This window comes from Oncorhynchus gorbuscha, linkage group LG13, assembly GCF_021184085.1.
Source record: "Oncorhynchus gorbuscha isolate QuinsamMale2020 ecotype Even-year linkage group LG13, OgorEven_v1.0, whole genome shotgun sequence".
NCBI classification, from domain to species: domain Eukaryota; kingdom Metazoa; phylum Chordata; class Actinopteri; order Salmoniformes; family Salmonidae; genus Oncorhynchus; species Oncorhynchus gorbuscha.
In genome coordinates, this window is record NC_060185.1 from 102067390 (window position 1) to 102086173 (window position 18784).

General features: G+C 47.6%; 1 protein-coding gene across 1 annotated transcript in view; it reads right to left on the reverse strand.

The window, feature by feature from the left end:
• cysltr1 (cysteinyl leukotriene receptor 1) overlaps window positions 1–18784 on the reverse strand; it is an 85900-nt gene that overhangs the window by 11985 nt on the left and 55131 nt on the right. The window lies entirely within an intron of this gene.

The following is an 18784-nucleotide window of genomic DNA, read 5'->3' on the forward strand; positions in this document are numbered from 1 at the left end:
ACCTCTCACAGTTCTGGGTGACTTTAACCTCCCCACGTCTACCTTTGACTCATTCCTCTCTGCCTCCTTCTTTCCACTCCTCTCCTCTTTTGACCTCACCCTCTCACCTTCCCCCCCTACTCACAAGGCAGGCAATACGCTCGACCTCATCTTTACTAGATGCTGTTCTTCCACTAACCTCATTGCAACTCCCCTCCAAGTCTCCGACCACTACCTTGTATCCTTTTCCCTCTCGCTCTCATCCAACACCTCCCACACTGCCCCTACTCGGATGGTATCGCGTCGTCCCAACCTTCGCTCTCTCTCCCCCGCTACTCTCTCCTCTTCCATCCTATCATCTCTTCCCTCTGCTCAAACCTTCTCCAACCTATCTCCTGATTCTGCCTCCTCAACCCTCCTCTCCTCCCTCACTGCATCCTTTGACTCTCTATGTCCCCTATCCTCCAGGCCGGCTCGGTCCTCCCCTCCCGCTCCGTGGCTCGATGACTCATTGCGAGCTCACAGAACAGGGCTCTGGGCAGCCGAGCGGAAATGGAGGAAAACTCGCCTCCCTGCGGACCTGGCATCCTTTCACTCCCTCCTCTCTACATTTTCCTCCTCTGTCTCTGCTGCTAAAGCCACTTTCTACCACTTTAAATTCCAAGCATCTGCCTCTAACCATAGGAAGCTCTTTGCCACCTTCTCCTCCCTCCTGAATCCTCCTCCCCTTCCCCCCTCCTCCCTCTCTGCAGATGACTTCGTCAACCATTTTGAAAAGAAGGTCGACGACATCCGATCCTCGTTTGCTAAGTCAAACGACACCGCTGGTTCTGCTCACACTGCCCTACCCTGTGCTCTGACCTCTTTCTCCCCTCTCTCTCCAGATGAAATCTCGCGTCTTGTGACGGCCGGCGCCCAACAACCTGCCCGCTTGACCCTATCCCCTCCTCTCTTCTCCAGACCATTTCCGGAGACCTTCTCCCTTACCTCACCTCGCTCATCAACTCATCCCTGACCGCTGGCTACGTCCCTTCCGTCTTCAAGAGAGCGAGAGTTGCACCCCATCTGAAAAAACCTACACTCGATCCCTCCGATGTCAACAATTACAGACCAGTATCCCTTCTTTCTTTTCTCTCCAAAACTCTTGAACGTGCCGTCCTTGGCCAGCTCTCCCGCTATCTCTCTCTGAATGACCTTCTTGATCCAAATCAGTCAGGTTTCAAGACTAGTCATTCAACTGAGACTGCTCTCCTCTGTATCACGGAGGCGCTCCGCACTGCTAAAGCTAACTCTCTCTCCTCTGCTCTCATCCTTCTAGATCTATCGGCTGCCTTCGATACTGTGAACCATCAGATCCTCCTCTCCACCCTCTCCGAGTTGGGCATCTCCGGCGCGGCCCACGCTTGGATTGCGTCCTACCTGACAGGTCGCTCCTACCAGGTGGTGTGGCGAGAATCTGTCTCCTCACCACGCGCTCTCACCACTGGTGTCCCCCAGGGCTCTGTTCTAGGCCCTCTCCTATTCTCGCTATACACCAAGTCACTTGGCTCTGTCATAACCTCACATGGTCTCTCCTATCATTGCTATGCAGACGACACACAATTAATCTTCTCCTTTCCCCCTTCTGATGACCAGGTGGCGAATCGCATCTCTGCATGTCTGGCAGACATATCAGTGTGGATGACGGATCACCACCTCAAGCTGAACCTCGGCAAGACGGAGCTGCTCTTCCTCCCGGGGAAGGACTGCCCGTTCCATGATCTCGCCATCACGGTTGACAACTCCATTGTGTCCTCCTCCCAGAGCGCTAAGAACCTTGGCGTGATCCTGGACAACACCCTGTTGTTCTCAACCAACATCAAGGCGGTGGCCCGTTCCTGTAGGTTCATGCTCTACAACATCCGCAGAGTACGACCCTGCCTCACACAGGAAGCGGCGCAGGTCCTAATCCAGGCACTTGTCATCTCCCGTCTGGATTACTGCAACTCGCTGTTGGCTGGGCTCCCTGCCTGTGCCATTAAACCCCTTCAACTCATCCAGAACGCCGCAGCCTGTCTGGTGTTCAACCTTCCCAAGTTCTCTCACGTCACCTCCTCCGTTCTCTCCACTGGCTTCCAGTTGAAGCTCGCATCCGCTACAAGACCATGGTGCTTGCCTACGGAGCTGTGAGGGGAACGGCACCTCAGTACCTCCAGGCTCTGATCAGGCCCTACACCCAAACAAGGGCACTGCGTTCATCTACCTCTGGCCTGCTCGCCTCCCTACCACTGAGGAAGTACAGCTCCCGCTCAGCCCAGTCAAAACTGTTCGCTGCTCTGGCCCCCCAATGGTGGAACAAACTCCCTCACGACGCCAGGACAGCGGAGTCAATCACCACCTTCCGGAGACACCTGAAACCCCACCTCTTTAAGGAGTACCTAGGATAGGATAAGTAATCCTTCTCACCCCTCCCCCCCTTTAAGATTTAGATGCACTATTGTAAAGTGACTGTTCCACTGGATGTCTGCTAAATGACTTAAATGTAATGTAAATGTAATGTAAATGGGCTCCATTGTAAACTAAAACAATGATAACTAACCTGAACAACAGTATACAAGGCATATTGACACATGAGAGAGACATACAGCGAGGCATAAAGTAACCATAGGTGTTGATTTGGAGAGCTAGCTAAGACAGCAACGGGTGAGACAACAACAGCTAATTAGCTAAAACAACAACAGGTAAAATGGGGATTAATGGGCAGAGAGGGTCGGTTAACTACACACAGAGCCTGAGTTAGCGGCCGACAGTTAGCGGCAGACATAAAAACTTATTTTTTAAAAATAAATATATTTTTTAAAACATGGTCCAATCACACCAAGACAGTCTTGAAGAGGGCACAAAAAAACCTATTGACCCTCAGGAGACTGAAAAGATTTAGCATGGGTCCTCAGATCCGCAAAAGGTTCTACAGCTGCACCATCGAGAGCATCCTGACTGGTTGCATCACTGTCTGGTATGGCAACTGCTCGGCCTCCGACCACACGGCACAACAGAGGGTAGTGTGTACGGCCCAGTACATCACTGAGGCCAAGCTTCCTCTCATCCAGGACCTCTACACCAGGCGGGGTCAGAGGAAGGCCCTAAAAATTGTAAAAGACTCCAGCCACCCTAGTCATAGACTGTTCTCTCTGCTACTGCATGGCAAGCGGTACCGGAGCGACAAGCCTTCAAAAAAGCTTCTACCCCAGAGCAATAAGGCTCCTGAACATCTAATCAAATGGCTACCCAGACTATTTGCATTGCCTCCCCTCTTTTACACTGCTGCTACTCTCTGTTGTTATCATCTATGCATAGTCACTTTAATAACTCCACCCATATGTACATATTACCTCAACTAACTGGTGCCCCCGCACATTGACAATGTACCGGTACCCCCCTATACATTGTTATTTTACTGCTGCTCTTTAATTACTTGATTTCTTATTCTTATTCTTATTTTTTTAACTGCATTGTTGGTTAGGGGCTCGTAGGTAATAATTTCACTGTAAGCGTTTACCTGTCATATACGGCACATGTGACTAATACAATTTGGATTTGAATACACCTGGTAACACATACAGTAGATTTACTTGTTTACCTGTCCCGTACGGACTCGGGAGAGACAACGTTTGAGAGCCGTGTTTCCTCTGAAATTACAACCCAACCAAGCCGCTCTGCTTCTTGACACAATGCCCAATTAACCCGGTAGCCAACCACACCAATGTGTCAGAGGAAACACCGTACACCTGGCGACCGTGTCAGCATGCACTGCGCCCTGCCACCCACAGGAGTCGCTAGTGAGTGATGGGACAAGGACATCTCTTCCGGCCAAAACCTTCCCTAACCCAGACTACACTGGACCAATTGTGCGTCGTCCCATGGGTCTCCCAGGCACGACCGACTGCGACAGAGCCTGTACTCGAACCCTGAATCTCTAGTCGCACAGCTGCACTCAGACCACTGTGCCACTCGAGAGATAGCATGTAAATACACCTGGTAACGCATACAGTACATACACATGGTTACAGACTGAATGTAGAATACACCTGGTAACCTTTTTACCCTTATTTTACCAGGTCATTTGACAGAGAGCATTCTCATTTACAGCAACAACCTTCTGGGTAGAGGGGTATGAGGGGTATGAATGAGTCAATTGGAAGCTGGGGATGATAAGGTTGCCATGATTGTATGAGGGCCAGATTGAGAATTTAGCCAGGACACCGGGGATAACACACCTACTTTTACAATAAGTGCCATGGGAAGTTTTGTGACCACAGACAGTGAGGTCACCTGTTTAACGTCCCGTCCGAAAGACATCGCCCTACACAGGGTAATGTCCCCAATCACTGCTGGAGGGCATTGGGATATGTTTCTTTAGACCAGAGGTAAGAGTACCTACTACTGGCCCTCCGAGACCACTTCCAGCAGCATCTGGTCTAACCATTCCACATGCTGAGCACTTATTGGCTGCTTATCCTTCCCTCTGCGGTCCAACTCATCCCAAACAATTTCAATTGGGTTGAGGTCGGGTAATTGTGGAGGCCAGGTCATCTGATTCAGCACTCCATCACTCTCCTTCTTAAGTGATATGACATGCTATTCTATAAAATCTTTTCTCCGTAATTAATATTACCTGATTGAGCGAATCATGTAAATGTAATGAACTAGAAATTTGGGGCACCATGAAATAATATTTATAGAGCAGTTATCTTCCAAATAAACTCTTAAAGACCTAGTCATATTTTACACCATTAGCAGTCAATATTAATCGTCACCTTATTTCAGTCTCATCTGAAAGTTATAAATTCTTCTTCACGAACACTGACTAACAAGTTGAATCAGCAATACAAAATTGGGTTTAATTATTTATTTACTAAATACCAAACTAATCACACAGAAATACATATACACAGAATGAATCATACCCTGATTACAAATGATGTCATAAAGGAAAACGTCCCTAGCGGACGGAACAGATATGACAGCTGGTTAAACAAAGAAAAGGGGGTTGGGTTTGAGTGAAAGAGCGGGAAGACAAAGGGAGAAGCGATGTGTCTATCGGGCCGTAGGCAGGAACTCTATCGTAAATACAGTATCTTATGCATTCTAAATTACCGACTATTTGGAAAAGGAAAATGCAATAAATATTTACTCTCAGCTGCGCTCTAAGCTGCGCTTCGATAGGTTGGTGGAAGATGGATGTTGCCCAACAGAGAACTTTGTCCTTTGAAGAGTGTTTCTGGTGGTGAACGGTAAACGTTGTAGTGTCGTCATTGGGTGGTAGACGGGATACTCTATCTGTCCTTTCCTAGCCCACTTTTTTAGTTGTTGTTGCTAACTCCACGGCTAGGAGGTATCACTTCTGTAGTGAATAAGAGTTCAAAGTTCATACCATTCGCAACCAAAGCTCACACTGAGGTTGGCTTCGTTCTGTAGTTATTATCTGAACCATTATTTTTATTTTTGAGATTTTACCCCCTTTTCTCCCCAATTTTGTAGTATCCAATTTTTAGTAATTACTATCTTTGTCTCATCGCTACAACTCCTGTTCGGGCTCGGGAGAGACGAAGGTCGAAAGCCATGCGTCCAAGCGACACTGCTTCTTAATACAGCGCGCATCCAACCCGGAAGCCAGTCGCACCAATTCTGACATCGGATCGTCATCCTAATGTACCCGGAACAGCAGACATGTTAGTCCTGTTAACATATGGACCGTCGTCCTCACATCCTCGGAACAGGAGGTTACATTTCCCTCAAAGCTTTATATAGTGGAGGGAGAAGGGTGTGTTTTCATAGTTTTATAGCCTTTTTATTTATTTTTTATTTTTATTTCACCTTTGTTTAACCAGGTAGGCTAGTTGAGAACAAGTTCTCATTTGCAACTGCGCTCTGGCCAAGATAAAGCATAGCAGTGTGAACAGACAACAACACAGAGTTACACATGGAGTAAACAATAAACATTTACATTTACATTTAAGTCATTTAGCAGACGCTCTTATCCAGAGCGACTTACAAATTGGTGCATTCACCTTATGACATCCAGTGGGACAGTCACTTAACAATAGTGCATCTAAAACTTAGGGGGGGGGTGGGGTGAGAGGGATTACTTAACCTATCCTAGGTATTCCTTAAAGAGGTGGGGTTTCAGGTGTCTCCGGAAGGTGGTGATTGACTCCGCTGTCCTGGCGTCGTGAGGGAGTTTGTTCCACCATTGGGGGGGCCAGGGCAGCGAACAGTTTTGACTGGGCTGAGCGGGAGCTGTACTTCCTCAGTGGTAGGGAGGCGAGCAGGCCAGAGGTGGATGAACGCAGTGCCCTTGTTTGGGTGTAGGGCCTGATCAGAGCCTGGAGGTACTGAGGTGCCGTTCCCCTCACAGCTCCGTAGGCAAGCACCATGGTCTTGTAGCGGATGCGAGCTTCAACTGGAAGCCAGTGGAGAGAACGGAGGAGCGGGGTGACGTGAGAGAACTTGGGAAGGTTGAACACCAGACGGGCTGCGGCGTTCTGGATGAGTTGAAGGGGTTTAATGGCACAGGCAGGGAGCCCAGCCAACAGCGAGTTGCAGTAATCCAGACGGGAGATGACAAGTGCCTGGATTAGGACCTGCGCCGCTTCCTGTGTGAGGCAGGGTCGTACTCTGCGGATGTTGTAGAGCATGAACCTACAGGAACGGGCCACCGCCTTGATGTTAGTTGAGAACGACAGGGTGTTGTCCAGGATCACGCCAAGGTTCTTGGCGCTCTGGGAGGAGGACACAATGGAGTTGTCAACCGTGATGGCGAGATCATGGAACGGGCAGTCCTTCCCCGGGAGGAAGAGCAGCTCCATCTTGCCGAGGTTCAGCTTGAGGTGGTGATCCGTCATCCACACTGATATGTCTGCCAGACATGCAGAGATGCGATTCGCCACCTGGTCATCAGAAGGGGGAAAGGAGAAGATTAATTGTGTGTCGTCTGCATAGCAATGATAAGAGAGACCATGTGAGGTTATGACAGAGCCAAGTGACTTGGTGTATAGCGAGAATAGGAGAGGGCCAAGAACAGAGCCCTGGGGGACACCAGTGGTGAGAGCGCGTGGTGAGGAGACAGATTCTCGCCACGCCACCTGGTAGGAGCGACCTGTCAGGTAGGACGCAATCCAAGCGTGGGCCGCGCCGGAGATGCCCAACTCGGAGAGGGTGGAGAGGAGGATCTGATGGTTCACAGTATCGAAGGCAGCCGATAGATCTAGAAGGATGAGAGCAGAGGAGAGAGAGTTAGCTTTAGCAGTGCGGAGCGCCTCCGTGATACAGAGGAGAGCAGTCTCAGTTGAATGACTAGTCTTGAAACCTGACTGATTTGGATCAAGAAGGTCATTCAGAGAGAGATAGCGGGAGAGCTGGCCAAGGACGGCACGTTCAAGAGTTTTGGAGAGAAAAGAAAGAAGGGATACTGGTCTGTAATTGTTGACATCGGAGGGATCGAGTGTAGGTTTTTTCAGAAGGGGTGCAACTCTCGCTCTCTTGAAGACGGAAGGGACGTAGCCAACGGTCAGGGATGAGTTGATGAGCGAGGTGAGGTAAGGGAGAAGGTCTCCGGAAATGGTCTGGAGAAGAGAGGAGGGGATAGGGTCAAGCGGGCAGGTTGTTGGGCGGCCGGCCGTCACAAGACGCGAGATTTCATCTGGAGAGAGAGGGGAGAAAGAGGTCAGAGCACAGGATAGGGCAGTGTGAGCAGAACCAGCGGTGTCGTTTGACTTAGCAAACGAGGATCGGATGTCGTCGACCTTCTTTTCAAAATGGTTGACGAAGTCATCTGCAGAGAGGGAGGAGGGGGGAGGGGGCGGAGGATTCAGGAGGGAGGAGAAGGTGGCAAAGAGCTTCCTAGGGTTAGAGGCAGATGCTTGGAATTTAGCGTGGTAGAAAGTGGCTTTAGCAGCAGAGACAGAGGAGGAAAATGTAGAGAGGAGGGAGTGAAAGGATGCCAGGTCCGCAGGGAGGCGAGTTTTCCTCCATTTCCGCTCGGCTGCCCGGAGCCCTGTTCTGTGAGCTCGCAATGAGTCATCGAGCCACGGAGCGGGAGGGGAGGACCGAGCCGGCCTGGAGGATAGGGGACATAGAGAGTCAAGGGATGCAGAGAGGGAGGAGAGGAGGGTTGAGGAGGCAGAATCAGGAGATAGGTGGGAGAAGGTTTGAGCGGAGGGAAGAGATGATAGGATGGAAGAGGAGAGAGTAGCGGGGGAGAGAGAGCGAAGGTTGGGACGGCGCGATACCATCCGAGTAGGGGCAGTGTGGGAGGTGTTGGATGAGAGCGAGAGGGAAAAGGATACAAGGCAGTGGTCGGAGACTTGGAGGGGAGTTGCAATGAGGTTAGTGGAAGAACAGCATCTAGTAAAGATGAGGTCGAGCGTATTGCCTGCCTTGTGAGTAGGGGGGAAGGTGAGAGGGTGAGGTCAAAAGAGGAGAGGAGTGGAAAGAAGGAGGCAGAGAGGAAAGAGTCAAAGGTAGACGTGGGGAGGTTAAAGTCGCCCAGAACTGTGAGAGGTGAGCCGTCCTCAGGAAAGGAGCTTATCAAGGCATCAAGCTCATTGATGAACTCTCCGAGGGAACCTGGAGGGCGATAAATGATAAGGATGTTAAGCTTGAAAGGGCTAGTAACTGTGACAGCATGGAATTCAAAGGAGGCGATAGACAGATGGGTAAGGGGAGAAAGAGAGAATGACCACTTGGGAGAGATGAGGATCCCGGTGCCACCACCCCGCTGACCAGACGCTCTCGGGGTGTGCGAGAACACGTGGGCGGACGAAGAGAGAGCAGTAGGAGTAGCAGTGTTGTCTGTGGTGATCCATGTTTCCGTCAGTGCCAAGAAGTCGAGGGACTGGAGGGAGGCATAGGCTGAGAGGAACTCTGCCTTGTTGACCGCAGATTGGCAGTTCCAGAGGCTACCGGAGACCTGGAACTCCACGTGGGTCGTGCGCGCTGGGACCACCAGAGTAGGGTGGCCGCGGCCACGCGGTGAGGAGCGTTTGTATGGTCTGTGCAGAGAGGAGAGAACAGGGATAAACAGACACATAGTTGACAGGCTACAGAAGAGGCTACGCTAATGCAAAGGAGATTGGAATGACAAGTGGACTACACGTCTCGAATGTTCAGAAAGTTAAGCTACGTAGCAAGAATCTTATTGACTAAAATGATTAAAATGATACAGTACTGCTGAAGTAGGCCAGCTGGCAGTGGGTGCGTTGTTGACACTACACTAATCAAGTCGTTCCGTTGAGTGTAATAGTTTCTGCAGTGTTGCTATTCGGGGGCTAGCAGGCTAGCTAGCAGTGTTGTTTACGTTACGTTGCGTTAAAAGAACGACAATAGATGGCTAGCGAACCTAGAAAATCGCTCTAGACTACACAATTATCTTTGATACAAAGACGGCTATGTAGCTAGCTAAGTAGCTAGCTACGATTAAACAAATCAAACCGTTGTACTGTAATGAAATGAAGTGAAAATGTGATACAACCTGTGAATGCGACCGGGTAGTTGAGTTCTATACAGAAGACGTTGGCTAGCGTTGGCTAGCTGTTGGCTAGCTAGCAGAGTCACCTACGTTAAGGACGACAAATAGCTGGCTAGTTAACCTCGGTAAATTAAGATAATCACTCTAAGACTACACACTCTAAACCTAAACAACACAATTATCTTGGATACGATGATACGATGATACGAAGACAGCAAAGACAGCTATGTAGCTAGCTAACACTAAACTAATCAAGTCGTTCAGTTGAGTGTAATAGTTTCTCCAGTGCAGCTAATCAGTGGACGTTAGCTAGCTGGCTAGTGAAGACTACGTTAGGACGGCGAAATACGATAATTACGCAATTATCTTTGATACAAAGACGGCTATGTAGCTAGCTGAGAAGAAATTGCTAAGATAAGACAAATCAAACCGTTGTGATATAATGAAATATAATGAAAAAGTTATACTACCCGTTGGAGCGACGTGCAGATGCGACCACTCACTCAAACCGGAACCGGAAGCGGAATAAACAAGTCAATAACATAGTAGAAAAAAATCATCTATATACATTGTGTGCAAAAGGCATGAGGAGGTAGGCAATAAATAGGCCATAGGAGTGAATAATTACAATTTAGCAGGAACTCCGGATCCGGGAGAATTGTCATCAACTGACACTAATTAGCATAACGCAACGGACAAAAAATATTACTAGAAAATATTCATATTCATAAAATCACAAGTGAAATATATTGAAACACAGCTTAGCCTTTTGTTAATCACCCTGTCATCTCAGATTTTGAAATTATGCTTTACAGCCAAAGCAAGACAAACATTTGTGTAAGTTTATTGATAGCCTAGCATAGCATTATGCCCAGCTAGCAGCAGGCAACCTGGTCACGAAAATCAGAAAAGCAATCAAATAAAAAAAATTATGTTCCATAAAGATTATTTTTGTAGCCGAAATAACTCCGTTTGGCTGAGAATTCGCCTGGAAATTTGCAGTCACAACAATGTCGAAAAAGATTCCCAATTTGCTCCATAATATCGACAGAAACATGGCAAACGTTGTTTATAATCAATCCTCAAGGTATTTTTCAAATATCTATTCGATAATATATCAACCGGGACAGCTGTATTTTCAGTAAGACCGGGAGGAAAAATAGCTACCTCTGTCTATTACACAAGAATTACTCTGAGAGCCCTCAGCCGGACTCTTATGCAATGTAGTCGTTTACGCTCATTCTTTAACATAAAGGCGTGAAACTACGTCAAAATGCTGTAGACACATTGGGGAATACGTAGAAAAAGGAATCTGGTTGAAGATAGCCCTCTAGTGGTGTGGGGGCTGTGCTTTGGCAAAGTGGGTGGGGTTATATCCTTCCTGTTTGGCCCTGACCGGGGGTGTCCTCGGATGGGGCCACAGTGTCTCCTGACCCCTCCTGTCTCAGCCTCCAGTATTTATGCTGCAGTAGTTTATGTGTCGGGGGGCTAGGGTCAGTTTGTTATATCTGGAGTACTTCTCCTGTCCTATTCGGTGTCCTGTGTGAATCTAAGTGTGTGTTCTCTAATTCTCTCCTTCTTTCTTTCTCACTCTCGGAGGACCTGAGCCCTAGGACCATGCCCCAGGACTACCTGACATGATGACTCCTTGCTGTCCCCAGTCCACCTGGCCATGCTGCTGCTCCAGTTTCAACTGACCTGAGCCCTAGGACCATGCCCCAGGACTACCTGACATGATGACTCCTTGCTGTCCCCAGTCCACCTGGCCATGCTGCTGCTCCAGTTTCAACTGACCTGAGCCCTAGGACCATGCCCCAGGACTACCTGACATGATGACTCCTTGCTGTCCCCAGTCCACCTGGCCATGCTGCTGCTCCAGTTTCAACTGTTCTGCCTTACTATTATTCGACCATGCTGGTCATTTATGAACATTTTAACATCTTGGCCATGTTCTGTTATAATCTCCACCCGGCACAGCCAGAAGAGGACTGGCCACCCCACATAGCCTGGTTCCTCTCTAGGTTTCTTCCTAGGTTTTGGCCTTTCTAGGGAGTTTTTCCAGGCCACCTCTGGCCTGCTCGCCTCCCTACCACTGAGGAAGTACAGCTCCCGCTCAGCCCAGTCAAAACTGTTCGCTGCCCTGGCCCCCCAATGGTGGAACAAACTCCCTCACGACGCCAGGACAGCGGAGTCAATCACCACCTTCCGGAGACACCTGAAACCCCACCTCTTTAAGGAATACCTAGGATAGGATAAGTAATCCCTCTCACCCCCCCCCCTTAAGATTTAGATGCACTATTGTAAAGTGACTGTTCCACTGGATGTCATAAGGTGAATGCACCAATTTGTAAGTCGCTCTGGATAAGAGCGTCTGCTAAATGACTTAAATGTAATGTAATGTAAATGTGCTTCTACACCTGCATTGCTTGCTGTTTGGGGTTTTAGGCTGGGTTTCTGTACAGCACTTTGAGATATCAGCTGATGTACGAAGGGCTATAGAAATAAATTTAATTTGATTTGATTTGGTTGATAGCCCATTCACTGCTCAATAGGGACGCATTGGAACGCAGAGCTTTCAAAACATGAGTCACTTCCTGATTGGATTTTTCTCAGGCTTTCGCCTGCAATATCAGTTCAGTTATACTCACAGACAATATTTTTACAGTTTTGGAAACGTTAGAGTGTGTTCTACCCTAAGCTGTCAATTATATGCATATTCTAGCAACTTGTCCTGACAAAATAGCCCGTTTACTTTGGGAACATTATTTTTCCGAAAATGAAAATAGTGCCCTCTACTTTCAAGAGGTTAACACCGGAGAGATAAATGATCAGATGGTCATGTGCAGGTAGAGATATTGGTGTGCAAAACAGCAGAAAAGTAAATAAATTAAAAACAGATTGGGGATGAGGTAGGTAAATTGGGTGGGCTATATACCGATGGACTATATACAGCTGCAGCGATCGGTTAGCTGCTCAGATAGCAAATGTTTAAAGTTGGTGAGGGAGATAAATGTCTCCAACTTTACAGAGCCTAGAGGTGTGTTTTGGGTTATTGTCCTGTTGAAAAACAAATGACAGTCCCACTAAGCGCAAACCAGATGGGATGGCGTATCACTGCAAAATGCTGTGGTAGTCATGCTGATTAAGTGTGCCTAGAATTCTAAATAAATCACCAAGTGTCACCAGCAAAGCACCATCACACCTCCTACTCCGTGCTTCATGGTGGGATCCACACCTGTTGAGATCATCCATTCACCCACTCTGCATCTCACAAAGATACGACAGTTGGAACCAAAAATCTCAAATTTGGACTCATCAGACCAAAGGACAGATTTACACTGGTCTAATGTCCATTGTTTGTGTCTTCTTCTTGTTAGTGTCCTTTAGCAGTGGTTTCTTTGCAGCAATTCGACCATGAAGGCCTGATTCACGCAGTCTCCTCTGAACAGGTGATGTTGAGATGTGTCTGTTACTTCAACTCTGCGAAACATTTATTTGGGCTGAAATCCGAGGCACAGTTAATAACTATAATGAACTTATCCTCTGCAGCAAAGGTAACTTTTGATGTCTTCACTATTATTCTACAATGTAGAAAATAGTAAAAATAAAGAAAAATCCTTGAATGAGGAGGTGTGTCCAAACTTCTGACTGGTACTGTACGTCGGTGAGTAAATAAACCTCCTCTACCCTCCTTTCTATTGGTGAACGTACAAATCACTGGATGAGATCCATTCCTATCAACGGTACCTGAAGAACTGATATATTTCTCGGAGTCGTGGCTAATCAATGACATGGATAATATACATCTAGTTGGACCGAACGGAAGCCTCGGGCTCAAGGGGAGGTGTGCGTATCTTGTTACCAACAGTTGGTGCACAATCTCTAAAATTAAAGAAGTCTCAAGGATCCCCTCGCCTGAGTCAGAATACCTCATGAAAAGATGTAGATCATATTATTTAGCAAGAACGTTTTTATCTATATTTTTCATAGCTATTTATTTACCACCACTAACCGACGCTGGCACTAAGACCACACTCAACAGTACTGTGCAGCCGTCTTCATCGACCTGGCCAAGGCTTTTCACTCTGTCAATCACCATATTCTTATCACCAGACTCAGCAGCCTTGGTTTTTTATCTCAGTTCACTGGTCACGATGGCAACACCCACCCGTAGCACGAGCTCCAGCAGGTGTATCTCACTGATCATCCCCAAAGCCAACACCTCATTTGGCCGCCTTCCTTTCTCTCTGCTGCCTGTGACTGGAACGAATTGCAAAAATCGCTGAAGTTGGAGACTTTTATCTCCCTCACCAACTTTATATATAATATAATATAATAATAATAATAATATAGTATAATAATAATATAGTTATAATATATAGTTATAATATAGTTATAATATAGTTATAACTAATATAGTTGTTATTATTATTATATAACTTTAAACATCTGCTATCTGAGCAGCTAACCGATCGCTGCAGCTGTACATAGTCCATCAGTAAATAGCCCACCCAATTTACCTACCTCATCCCCATACTGTTTTTATTTATTTACTTTTCTGCTCATTTGCACACCAGTATCTCTACCTGCACATGACCATCTGATCATTTATCACTCCAGTATTAATCTGCTAAATTGTAATTATTCGCCTACCTCCTCATGCCTTTTGCACACAATGTATATAGACTCTTTTTTTTCTTTTTTTCCTACTGTGTTATTTATTGACTTGTTTATTGTTTACTCCATCTGTAACTCTGTGTTGTTGTCTGTTCACACTGCTATGCTTTATCTTGGCCAGGTCGCAGTTGTAAATGAGAACTTGTTCTCAACTAGCCTACCTGGTTAAATAAAGGTGAAGTTAAAAAATAAAAATAAATAAAATGCATACAAAGCTCTGCATTTGGAAAGTCTATCTATAGCTCTATACTCCTTATTCCCGCTCACAACCAAAGACTCAAACAGGAAGTTCCAGTGATGCACACAATAAGGAAGAATAAGCAGATACTAAGCTACAGGACTGTTTCGCAAGCACTGTTTCGCAAGCACAGACTTGAATATGTACCGGGATTCATCCGAAGGCATTGAGGAGTTTACCACATCAGTCACCGGCTTAATTTGTATTTGATTTTATTATGGATCCCCATAAGATCCCCATTACTCTTCCGGGGTCCAGCAAAATGAAAGTAGTTTTTCCAAAACATTACAGTACATTCACAGATTTCATAACACACTGTGTGTCCTCAGGCTCCTACTCCACCACTACCACATATCTACACAACAAAATCTCTGTGTACATGTGTGTATAGTGCATATGTTATCGTGTGTGTATACATGTGTCTGTGCCTACGTTTGTGTTTCTTCACAGTCCCTGCTGTTCAGAAGGTATTTGTATCTGTTTTTTAAAATCGGATTCTACTGCTGCATCAGTTACTTGATGTGGAATAGAGTTCCATGTAGTCATGTCTCTATGTAGTACTGTGGAATAGAGTTCCATGTAGTCATGGCTCTATGTAGTACTGTGGAATAGAGTTCCATGTAGTCATGGCTCTATGTAGTACTGTGGAATAGAGTTCCATGTAGTCATGGCTCTATGTAGTACTGTGGAATAGAGTTCCATGTAGTCATGGCTCTAGGTAGTACTGTGCAGCTCCCATAGTCTGTTCTGGACTTGTGGACTGTGAAGAGACCTCTGGTGACATGTCTTGTGGGGTATGCATGGGTGTCCAAGCTGTACGCCAGCAGGCTCAAACAGACAGCTTGATGCATTCAACATGTCAATACCTCTCATAAATACAAGTAGTGATGAAGTCAATCTCTCCTCCACTTTGAGCCAGGAGAGATTGACATGCATATTCTTAATATTAGCTCTCTGTGTACATCCAAGGGCCAGCCTAGCTGCCCTGTTCTGAGCAAATTGCAGTTTTCCTAAGTCCCTCTTTGAGGCACCTGACCACACGACTGAACAGTAGTTCAGGTAAGACAAAACTAGGGCCTGTAGGACCTACCTTGTTGATAGTGTTGTTAAGAAGGTAGAAACTAGGGCCTGTAGGACCAGCCCTGTTGATTGTGCTGTTAAGAAGGTAGAAACTAGGGCCTGTAGGACCTGCCCTGTTGATTGTGCTGTTAAGAAGGTAGAAACTAGGGCCTGTAGGACCTGCCCTATTGATTGTGTTGTTAAGAAGGTAGAAACTAGGGCCTGTAGGACATGCCCTGTTGATTGTGCTGTTAAGAAGGTAGAAACTAGAGCCTGTAGGACCTGCCTTGTTGATAGTGTTGTTAAGAAGGTAGAAACTAGGGCCTGTAGGACCTGCCTTGTTGATAGTGTTGTTAAGAAGGTAGAAACTAGGGCCGTTAGGACCTGCCTTGTTGATAGTGTTGTTAAGAAGGTAGAAAATAGGGCCGTTAGGACCTGCCTTGTTGATAGTGTTGTTAAGAAGGTAGAAACTAGGGCCGTTAGGACCTGCCTTGTTGATATGTCCCCTATCCTCCAGGCCGGCTCGGTCCTCCCCTCCCGCCCCGTGGCTCGACGACTCATTGCGAGCTCACAGAACAGGGCTCGGGGCTGCCGAGCGGAAATGGAGGAAAACTCGCCTCCCTGCGGACCTGGCATCCTTTCACTCCCTCCTCTCTACATTTTCCTCCTCTGTCTCTGCTGCTAAAGCCATTTTCTACCACTCTAAATTCCAAGCATCTGCCTCTAACCCTAGGAAGCTCTTTGCCACCTTCTCCTCCCTCCTGAATCCTCCTCCCCCTCCCCCCTCCTCCCTCTCTGCAGATGACTTCGTCAACCATTTTGAAAAGAAGGTCGACGACATCCGATCCTCGTTTGCTAAGTCAAACGGCACCGCTGGTTCTGCTCACACTGCCCTACCCTGTGCTCTGACCTCTTTCTCCCTTCTCTCTCCAGATGAAATCTCGCATCTTGTGACAGCCGGCCGCCCAACAACCTGCCCGCTTGACCCTATCCCCTCCTCTCTTCTCCAGACCATTTCCGGAGACCTTCTCCCTTAACTCACCTCGCTCAACAACTCATCCCTGACCGCTGGCTACGTCCCTTCCGTCTTCAAGAGAGCGAGAGTTGCACCCCTTCTGAAAAAACCTACACTCGATCCCTCCGATGTCAACAACTACAGACCAGTATCCCTTCTTTCTTTTCTCTCCAAAACTCTTGAACGTGCCGTCCTTGGCCAGCTCTCCCTCTATCTCTCTCTGAATGACCTTCTTGATCCAAATCCGTCAGGTTTCAAGACTAGTCATTCAACTGAGACTGCTCTTCTCTGTATCACGGAGGCGCTCCGCACTGCTAAAGCTAACTCTCTCTCCTCTGCTCTCATCCTTCTAGACCTATCGGCTGCCTTCGATACTGTGAACCATCAGATCCTCCTCTCCACCCTCTCCGAGTTGGGCATCTCCGGCGCGGCCCACGCTTCGATTGCGTCCTACCTGACAAGTCGCTCCTACCAGGTGGCGTGGTGAGAATCTGTCTCCTCACCACGCGCTCTCACCACTGGTGTCCCCCAGGGCTCTGTTCTAGGCCCTCTCCTATTCTCGCTATACACCAAGTCACTTGGCTCTGTCATAACCTCACATAGTCTCTCCTATCATTGCTATGCAGACGACACACAATTAATCTTCTACTTTCCCCCTTCTGATGACCAGGTGGCGAATCGCATCTCTGCATGTCTGGCAGACATATCAGTGTGGATGACGGATCACCACCTCAAGCTGAACCTCGGCAAGACGGAGCTGCTCTTCCTCCCGGGGAAGGACTGCCCGTTCCATGATCTCGCCATCACGGTTGACAACTCCATTGTGTCCTCCTCCCAGAGCGCTAAGAACCTTGGCGTGATCCTGGACAACACCCTGTCGTTCTCAACTAACATCAAGGCGGTGGCCCGTTCCTGTAGGTTCATGCTCTAGAACATCCGCAGAGTATGACCCTGCCTCACACAGGAAGCGGCCCAGGTCCTAATCCAGGCACTTGTCATCTCCCGTCTGGATTACTGCAACTCGCTGTTGGCTGGGCTCCCTGCCTGTGCCATTAAACCCCTACAACTCATCCAGAACGCCGCAGCCCGTCTGGTGTTCAACCTTCCCAAGTTCTCTCACGTCACCCCGCTCCTCCGCTCTCTCCACTGGCTTCCAGTTGAAGCTTGCATCCGCTACAAGACCATGGTGCTTGCCTACGGAGCTGTGAGGGGAACGGCACCTCAGTACCTCCAGGCTCTGATCAGGCCCTACACCCAAACAAGGGCACTGCGTTCATCCACCTCTGGCCTGCTCGCCTCCCTACCACTGAGGAAGTACAGTTCCCGCTCAGCCTAGTCAAAACTGTTCGCTGCTCTGGCCCCCCAATGGTGGAACAAACTCCCTCACGACGTCAGGACAGCGGAGTCAATCACCACCTTCCGGAGACACCTGAAACCCCACCTCTTTAAGGAATACCTAGGATAGGATAAGTAATCCTTCTCACCCCTCCCCCCCTTTAAGATGACTGTTCTACTGGATGTCATAAGGTGAATGCACCAATTTGTAAGTCGCTCTGGATAAGAGCGTCTGCTAAATGACTTAAATGTAAATGTAATGTAGTGTTGTTAAGAAGGTAGAAACTAGGGCCGTTAGGACCTGCCTTGTTGATAGTGTTGTTAAGAAGGTAGAAACTAGGGCCGTTAGGACCTGCCTTGTTGATAGTGTTGTTAAGAAGGTAGAAACTAGGGCCGTTAGGACCTGCCTTGTTGATAGTGTTGTTAAGAAGGTAGAAACTAGGGCCGTTAGGACCTGACTTGTTGATAGTGTTGTTAAGAAGGTAGAAACTAGGGCCGTTAGGACCTTCCTTGTTGATAGTGTTGTTAAGAAGGTAGAAACTAGGGCCTGTAGGACCTGCCTTGTTGATAGTGTTGTTAAGAAGGGAGAAACTAGGGCCTGTAGGACCTGCCCTGTTGATAGTGTTGTTAAGAAGGTAGAAACTAGGGCCTGTAGGACCTGCCTTGTTGATAGTGTTGTTAAGAAGGTAGAAACTAGGGCCTGTAGGACCTGCCTGGTTGATAGTGTTGTTAAGAAGGTAGAAACTAGGGCCTGTAGGACCTGCCTTGTTGATAGTGTTGTTAAGAAGGTAGAAACTAGGGCCTGTAGGACCTGCCTTGTTGATAGTGTTGTTAAGAAGGTAGAAACTAGGGCCTGTAGGACCTGCCCTGTTGATAGTGTTGTTAAGAAGGTAGAGCAGTACTTTATTATGGACAGACTTCTCCCCATCTTAGCTACTGTTGTATCAATATGTTTTGACCATGACTGTTTAAA